This window comes from Apteryx rowi, unplaced genomic scaffold (assembly GCF_003343035.1).
Source record: "Apteryx rowi isolate R43461 unplaced genomic scaffold, aptRow1 scaffold_2, whole genome shotgun sequence".
Lineage (NCBI taxonomy): Eukaryota > Metazoa > Chordata > Aves > Apterygiformes > Apterygidae > Apteryx > Apteryx rowi.
The window spans coordinates 4,729,744-4,738,350 of record NW_020448307.1 but is presented as its reverse complement, the minus strand read 5'-3'; positions in this window follow the sequence as shown (position 1 = coordinate 4,738,350).

Here is an 8,607-nt window from a genome sequence, read left to right as displayed (position 1 = left end):
CTCCAGAGCTTGACAGGCTCACGAGTTTGCTGAGAGTAGTTTCTAGATCTAAGAGATTTCAGAAAAAAAAGATTTCGCATGGATGAATTGGATTTCACAGCACTTCAACGTGTTATGTAGTCCTGGAAATAATTATGTTGTTTACAATAACAGATTTGCAACTTCAAGAAGTGAATGGAAAACAGTTGTTTATAAATAACAACACAGAACTGCCCTTAGAACAAAACAGCTGCCGATTTAAAAATGTTTTAAGGTGTTTTATGGAGAAAGGAGGTGTGGGCATTTAGCTTCCCTGTCTTTCAAGACACAAGTCTACAACCATGCCTAGCATGCTACACTGATAACACCACTAACCCCGAGAGGCTGACAAGGAGCAAGCCCGTCTCCTCTTATTTAGTGAGGCCAACGACCGATAGAGGCAAAAAAAGCAAAACCTAAAATCGAAATCTGCAAGAAATATTGCCGCTCCACGCAATCGAGTATTCGGAGTTAACCAAGGTGACCTCCTGCAAGGAGCAGGAATGCAAAACGCAGCACTGAACTCCCTCATCTCTTATCTCTGCAGGAACAGTCACATTTTTTTTAGGGCTTGTCCTTTTGTGGGCATGTGTAGGTAGTGATTGTATTTGTGTTATCTAAGTAGGTTTATTCCTGAACACGACTTTAAATTTCATGGTTTTTTAGAAGACTCAGCAAGCTGGAAAAAAAAGAAAAAAGGAGAGATTTCACATTAATTTGCTAATTTGTCTGAAAACTACCTACTATTTTGTCTTTACTAGACTCTTACCTCGCCTTAGCTGCCCTGCATCGCCAGCGCAAGGTCAGAGCTCCTAAAGCATTTACATGACACTGCCAGTTTCCCCCCAAAACTACTGCCCTCTGGAACAGCAGAGTCTCTAACAAGCAGAGCATCCCTTCGACGATGGCTTTGTGCCACGTCAGAACCAGCTCGTACCCTGAGCAGGAGGTAGGTGGGCTCCACAGGGCGTACGGCCATGCAGCCGCCCCGGGACCTCCCTCTGCCTGCGTTGCTTTCCTTCCTCCTTCCCGCTTGCTTTCCCTCCGGCTTAGCACCAGCCAGACAGCAAACACGGCCGGGCAACGCGGAGGTCATGAATTAAAAACAGAACCCACCAGCCAGGGAGGTACCTACTGCTGCCCTAGCTGGTCTCACTTGCTAGCAGCTTCCCCAGTCACATGTGTCTAAGGGAAACGTTGCGCCTTGCACAGCGAAAATTCTGGGTGAGAGATAATCTAACACTGTCCTTTCATCATTTCATATGACGTCCCGTAGATCCGTTCACTACAAGAAACGAGGAGACGGGATGCTTTCGGTATTCTTCTAGAGCAGAGCACCTTTAAAAGGGAATTACACAGGACTGCAAAACTGTATTTATGAAGAATTTTGTTTTCCTCCATGTCTGTACTTTTGAAAGCATTATTTTCATTAGAGAAACTGAGATTACCAATATTTTACACAGGTAATGGTATTAAGGACATTTTCACACAGAAAATGTGAAATATCTAAAATGCACAAGTGACAAAAATCTCTCTGTACACATAAATGAGAGAGAGATATAGATAGTTATTTTCCATTTTGAATATGTTTTTCTTTAAAATTATATCCTTTGATGAAGAAAAATGCACATTGCTAACCAGCATAATCAAATTACTTTTGCAGGTCAGCAAAATTTTATTTGTAAAAACCAAACGTTCTCTTTCCACACTAGAAATTCAGCTTAATAAGTTCCGCCGTACTCATTACGGGCAAGATAATTTTGCATAAGACAAGCAACTTCAGCACATTTTAAGCTGTATTTCAAAACAGCCTAAACCAAATGAAATACCAGAAGTCTTTGCACCAGGGATCATCTCCTTGTTGAGTGTTTGTGCAACGCCTACCTCTACCGAATCTTCGCTCAGGGCTACAAATTCTAGGCAGCAATGCAGCACAAGTACTATTATTCATTAAATAAAATGGAGGATAAGGTTTAAGGATTAGAATACCTACAGTTAGAATAATAAAGATTTAAGTAATAAACCCAAAATCCAGGGGTTCTGGAGTAGCTGTAAGACTGAAGGATTAAATCCTGGCTTCCCTGAAGTTAGCAGCAAAACTTCCACTGACTTTGAGAGGTCTAGGACAGATTAAAAGCACAAGACAGCTCCTGATGTAACTGGGCTAGAAATTCTCTGCCTGGCAGATTAGTCCGCCTACACTCATTGCAGGGTTTCTTGTAGCTTGACCTTGGCAGCGCCTAATACTTTAGGCTCATAAAATATGCCTAGTTGTAAAATTATCTAAGCTACGTTCAACTATCTAGTTTGAGCAAAGGTAGCAACGAGCCAGGGCAGTATGAAATTCAGCCACCCAACTATTGGGGCTTATTCAACCCGCAGTCCTGCGGTCATCAGTGCAGAGCCGCTCACCAGGATCACCCGAGAGCAGCCGCTTGGGCCACATCAGGTGTGACCGCTGCGCTCTGAACGCGAGCCGGACACGTAACGTGGCTGCGAGGCGGCTCCTGGCCGTCTTGAGAAGAACAGATGATTACCAGCCCAGCCTGAAATCAGAGTAGCACTGAAAAATAAACATACCTTGTCTAGCATACGCCATTGGCATAGCATTCCTACCTCCAAATTTCCGGAATGAAGTTTTAGACTGAAGTTTTATCAGTCCAATGGGTTATGCAGTAGTTGCAATATTTTATCTAGAGTCCTGCGTGCCCTACAACCCCACATTTACCGTTTAAATGAACTGCAGCCTCAGACGCACCGTTAGAAGCAGAGAATATGAAGACTAGGAGTATTGTAAGCCTGCCTTCCCTTGTGTTTTTACTCAACCAGAGCTAGAAATATTGCTTTAATTTTCAGAAATATTTGTACAGCACGTTTGAACACATGGCTCTGTAAGGCATTTAACAAGAACAATATATTCAGAAAGAATTTGGTGCAAACTGCCTGGGAAACATTGAAAACACTGAAACACCGATCACATAGTTATTTTAAGATTTCTTTCATTAAGTCTTGCTCCCTCTTTTCATGTGAATGTGCTAGGAGAACTCAAATCAGCTAAAGGCTGAAAGATAATAGATACCTTGAGGTCTAGTCCTTTAACAGTGCCAGACTTTGGAGCCCTCTCAGGGTGGTTTTAGAAGAATATTGCTAAATATAGAAACACAGGACAGAGGAAAAGCCAGACTGGGTGTTTTAGTCTACCTGCACATATAGATATATATACATATCTGCACGCATTGCTAGCACATATACAACACACGATATGCCATTTTTCCCAGTGCTTCAGAATCATCTCATGAGCAAGCAGTTCAGCAGAGACTTTCTGCACAGGACAAGTGTCCTACACACATGTCCCACGAGAAGTTGCGTGGTCAGGAGCACACAGCCAGTCCCCTCCATTTGGGGGAGGGACAACACATATATCAAAGGAGGCAAAAGGAAGAGACAGTTCAGAAAAAAAGTTTCTCTCAAGCCTAGAAGGGCCTTTGCTTTGGCTTGCAGGACTTGGAAAGTCATAGAAAAGAACTGACTTGAAGATCTGGGTGAAGCAGTGAGACATTAGGGCTCAAAGTGAATTGGCCTTTCAGTTGGTTTGGTGATGGTTTTACATGGTGGGTATTAATAATCCTGCAAAATTTAGTTTCTATTTTGACTGCAGCTGTTCCCAGAAGTACAGTAGGAAGCCTGCAGGTAAATGCAAGACAGATTGCACAAGGCTTATGCCTCTGCTCTGGAGTGAGTCGAGTGCATTTTTTAATCTAAGTGAGCTACTTTGCCGTACGCAGCTTTCATCTGTTTTGCTAATAGATTCAGCAATGGACGGAGTGAGAATTCATGGCACAGAGCTGCAGTAAACCATCTTGTCACCTCTGTTAGGCTTGCATCAAAAACGCACAGCACGACATGCCTCTACTCAGAAGTCCATACACACACACTAAAACAAAGGGGAATGATTGTGCCGAACGTTATCAGCTCCGAGCGCTGCTGCCGGCCGACCGCAAAACACCAATCAGAGTAAATCAGTTTCTCACCAACATTAATCAAGCAGCATGATGATATGGTATCTAAATACAAGCACATTTAATGGAGTGGATGATAAATTACAGGTGCCTTGGGGCTTTTTCAGAAATGCCCTTTAGCACACAGAAAAAGACGACAGCTTACTCTGCATCCCAAGACAGATGATTAACGCTGCTTAAGATTTAAAGGGAAATCAGAGCCAATGTCACCACCCTGTGTGGTTCCCCCCTTCCTTTTTTTTTTTTTTTTTTTTTTCTTTTTTTTAAAACAGCAGCAAGTGTCTGGAAAATGTGCCAAGTTTACAGTGCAGCTTTGTAATAACGGGAGACGGAGCAAGTTAGAATCCAGATTCTGCGCGGACTTGTCACACCTCTCGCTGTACGGCCAGTGCTCTTTCAAAACGTAGCACAGTAAAACACGACACCATTCCCCTCCATACCGCAGATCACAAGCTTTAAGTGAGAAATTCAGTGATACGAGTGTGCAATCAAAGAGATGAGCTCCCTAGACAAAATTCATTGATGAGTTATTATTTAGCTTATTATATTCACTTATTTGAGGTAGGGAGTAATATTTTTGTTAAGCTTTAAAATCATATAGGTAAAAACACTGAATTTGGCAGGTTAAATGGAAACTCAGTATTTCCGTGCCACAAAGTGCTCATTTAATGAAAGCTATTCAGAAACACCCGATTTAGTGCACTGACTTGATATTTCAGATGATCACCAATATCCTGATGAACTGATCCACGCACAAACTGCATCAATCAGATCAGAGTATTTATAGCAAAAGTATTTTTCTAAGTTTTCCTCAGCTTCTTCAGAACAGTTTTCTAGATGAGGAGGATTTCTAGGAGTGGTGTCAGAGAAGGAAAGGTCCTCAGCTAGGACAAGGCACCTTCTGGAACAAGAACGATTGACTTCTCCAGCCACAGGGTACAGGACACTCCATGTTAATTACTTTAAATGCCAGTTAGATATTTGTTTTTCTCTCTACATAGTAAAAAAAAAAAAAAAAAAAAAAGTAGCCGCTGACTCATTTAAACAGAAAATGCAGGGTTGTTGGGGTTTGGGTTTTTTTTGGGGGGAGGGGGGATGGAAGGGCAGAGGTGGGTTTTGCCCAAAGTTTCCCCTCCGCCCTTCAGAACAGAACATAAATGACGAATTTTACTGCTTACTTTGGATAACTACACACAAAGATGTAGTTATCCACTATTACAATATCTCTACGTTGCCCAGATGGAAAGACTAGTAAGATTAACAAAAGCTCTTCACTCTATAAAATAATGTTTTAAAGAGTTAGCAACTATGATTTTTTTTTTTTTTTTTTTTTTTTTAAACCTAGTAGAAGGCTGTTAATTAACACAAGGCCACCTAAAACTTCTGGACCAAACCCCAAACATCCAACCCTTCAGCCAAAAGTCTGGTTAAACAACGGCAAAAGAAATTTAAAGAAACCTAAATAGCCCAATCCAGGGAAGAAGGTTACCATACAAAAAGAAGTTGTCGCAGAGAACTTCTGATCTTTACTCCTCCAAAAATTTGCATTAAGGTGTTTCAAGTTCATTGGTATTTCCAGGAGAAAGCAAGCTAGCAATTTTACGCTTTCAAAATGAAATATTCAGCTTTGTTGTACTTTTAAATGATGACAAACAGATGGAAAGCCAACAAGCCACTGCAACACTCTTAATTTGAGATGTTACTCACTTGCAAATAAGTCTGTAACATCTAGGCAGTATTCTTATAGTAAATCCTATTCAAACTTTCAATGGCCACCATTGTTTTGGAAGCAAGAATGTCAAAACACAGTATCAGGAGGGGAAAAAAAAAAAAAAAAAGAGGTCATCATTAATTCTTTCCTTTCTTTCTCCCTTGCATCTCCCATCTCATCCAAAACCAGGTGAGCCACTGGAGAAAAGAAATTGCTTACATACAGTTAAACATACAAAATCTAAAGGGAAGGAGTTTTAGAAAGGACAGGAAAGAGAGCAAAACATTTCCTGGCTTCAAGATGGAGAGAAGCTGTAATTTTTAGGGTGTGACAGTGTCCTACAGCACTCAGCATACGCAGACTACTTAACAGTCTGGGATCACTTATTATTACACTTCATGTGCTCTGGGAAGATCTTTCTGATCCTGACCCACATCACCTCAAAAATTTAGTATAAAAGAACCATCACTTAGAAGAACTGTAAAAGCTAAACTTTTTTAAATAGGTCTGTTCTTAAAATACTTTTGAATTGAAAACTGCTTCAACATATATTAAGAGGACAGTAGGTATCTGCTAAGAGCAAGAAGCGTGGAGCAAGCATTTGCTGCATTACCCTTGAACCATTTTTCAAAATAGCACACTGAGAACGGCAAAAACTTCTAAGCCTTCTGTACCTGAGTGATTAGATCCTCCTTACTAGTGTGGTCACACACAAAATTACATTCACAGGAAAAAAGTTAATGAGTATTACGGAGAAATTATGAAAAAAACCTACATGCAGTATTACTACAGGGTGGTAGTCTACTAGCCAAATTAAGTCCCAAAACAGGAAGCACAGACAAGATCAATAATCTTGTATCATCTGTTTTGTTTCAGCTTTGCACTAATTAATCAAATAATTTGTCCTTCCTGTTGCTCTTGTATGGACTGGCAAATCCCTGTGGAAATGGAACCCTGTGTGTCCCTTAGTAACTAAAGCGATTTATTATTTCTTGTAATAATGTGCATTTCACAAATACAAACAGAAACCACAGATGAGAAGATTTTTCATTTGAATTTTTTGGAGAATAAGATAACTCATGAACAAGCTCCTCTACAAAGTATCCCATTTCAGATGTAATTTAGTTTTGATTTCTAGACAATTTTCAGCAGATTATTGACTTCATGTTGTGCCCTTCCTTACCTTGCATTTTCTTGGAAGAGTCCACAGTGAACATACAAGATCTCTCTGGCACAACTAATCCCATCACCAACATAAGCCAAATTAAAATAATAAAATACAGTATTTTTGTACTCATTTTGCAAAAAGAAGGGATTTCTCTTAATCTGTGTGGTCCTCGCTTAAAAAAATTACTATTTCATCCTCTACTTATTTCTGTAATATCTAGATAAGCAAGAAACAAATTTTCTTCCCCTCAGTCTTAAAAAGTTAGGATAACACACAGTAAGAGGAGCTCACTAAAAAGGTCCTAAATTTCCATTTTAACAGTACTTGAGTTTCAATATAGCTTTTTCATTGAAATGAAGGTTATCAATTAAAGTTCTACACATGATTGTCTTTAAAAAAGTTATGGCTAGCCACAATATAAAAACTCCCAGGCACCCCCAAAATATGTTAGCAAGAGAGTTGCTAAAGTCTTACAGATACACATTTTCTGTATTACTGATTTAACTATTTTTGCCAATTTTGAAAACTAATATTTTTGGTGGGAACCAAGTTTTTTCCTTGGTTCTATTCTACAAACCCAACTAAAAAGAACACAATAAAATAACGAAGTAAGTTAGTGTGTTTCTGAGAGCACTGCAGCTTTTGTGTTGCCAAAAAGCTATGGAAAACTATTTAAACACGACTAGATCACGTGTATGCAGAGGAATATGTACACAGCAAGACATCAGCAGTGAGTTACAGGAGAGTTCATGAGTCAACCCTTGAACACAAATCTGTTTGAGACATGTACTGAGTTACAGATAAAGAAAATCAGAAAAATCTGTGGGTTTTTTTTTTGTTTATTGAAATATGAGCAGCAGTATGCAAAAAATATCTTTAAAAACATAACATAGCAAAACCTAATAATTTTAAAATTAACAAAATAAAAAGATGTTTAGAGTTAAATGAAAAAACTCATTGCTAGAGCTGTGTTTCCTACAATGTAAACAAAAGCATAAAGGTTATGCTTGCAACAAACACAGAAGCAGGTTTATGGAGCAGCACAATAAAGCAAAATTATGTTGTAATCTGATGGTTTGGTCTATTGATTTGAATTCAGAATGGGTTTCCTTCCTAAAGAAACTTCACAACTATAAGAAAGTGTTAGTCACAACTGTCTTTTGAAGCAAAACATTAAAAAAAAAAACCATTCTTTTTAAAGACTGTTACTAGCAACATTTTGGGCAGCTAAAACAATATCCTGGGAAAAAAAAAAAAAAATCAAACTAGGGAAAATCTTGACACATTTTAATGTTTCTCTAGACCTGCCCAAGAGTAGAAAACTTTTACATGGTAATACTGTGGAAAAAAAAATAAATTCATAGCTTCAGGCAAAAAAACAAAAGATTTCCAATATTTTTAAAAATTCTATGCTGAATCACAACCTGTAGGCAGTTCCACTGTTATTTTGACTAGTGGGCTGTTTCGTTAGACTTCTCTCATCTGTCAGTCATACTAGAAAGTTTTATTTTGGTCCTATAGATACTATAACCCAATGTCATCCCTTCATGTACAACTACTTCACGCCTAATACAATTAAATGAATGTAATACTTACGCAAGGTGCTGGATTGACTGCCAGCAAGACTGAAGTCCTCTAAAGAGAAAAATCCAATCTACTACCCTATCTTAGTGACTATAAAGCAAGCCCAG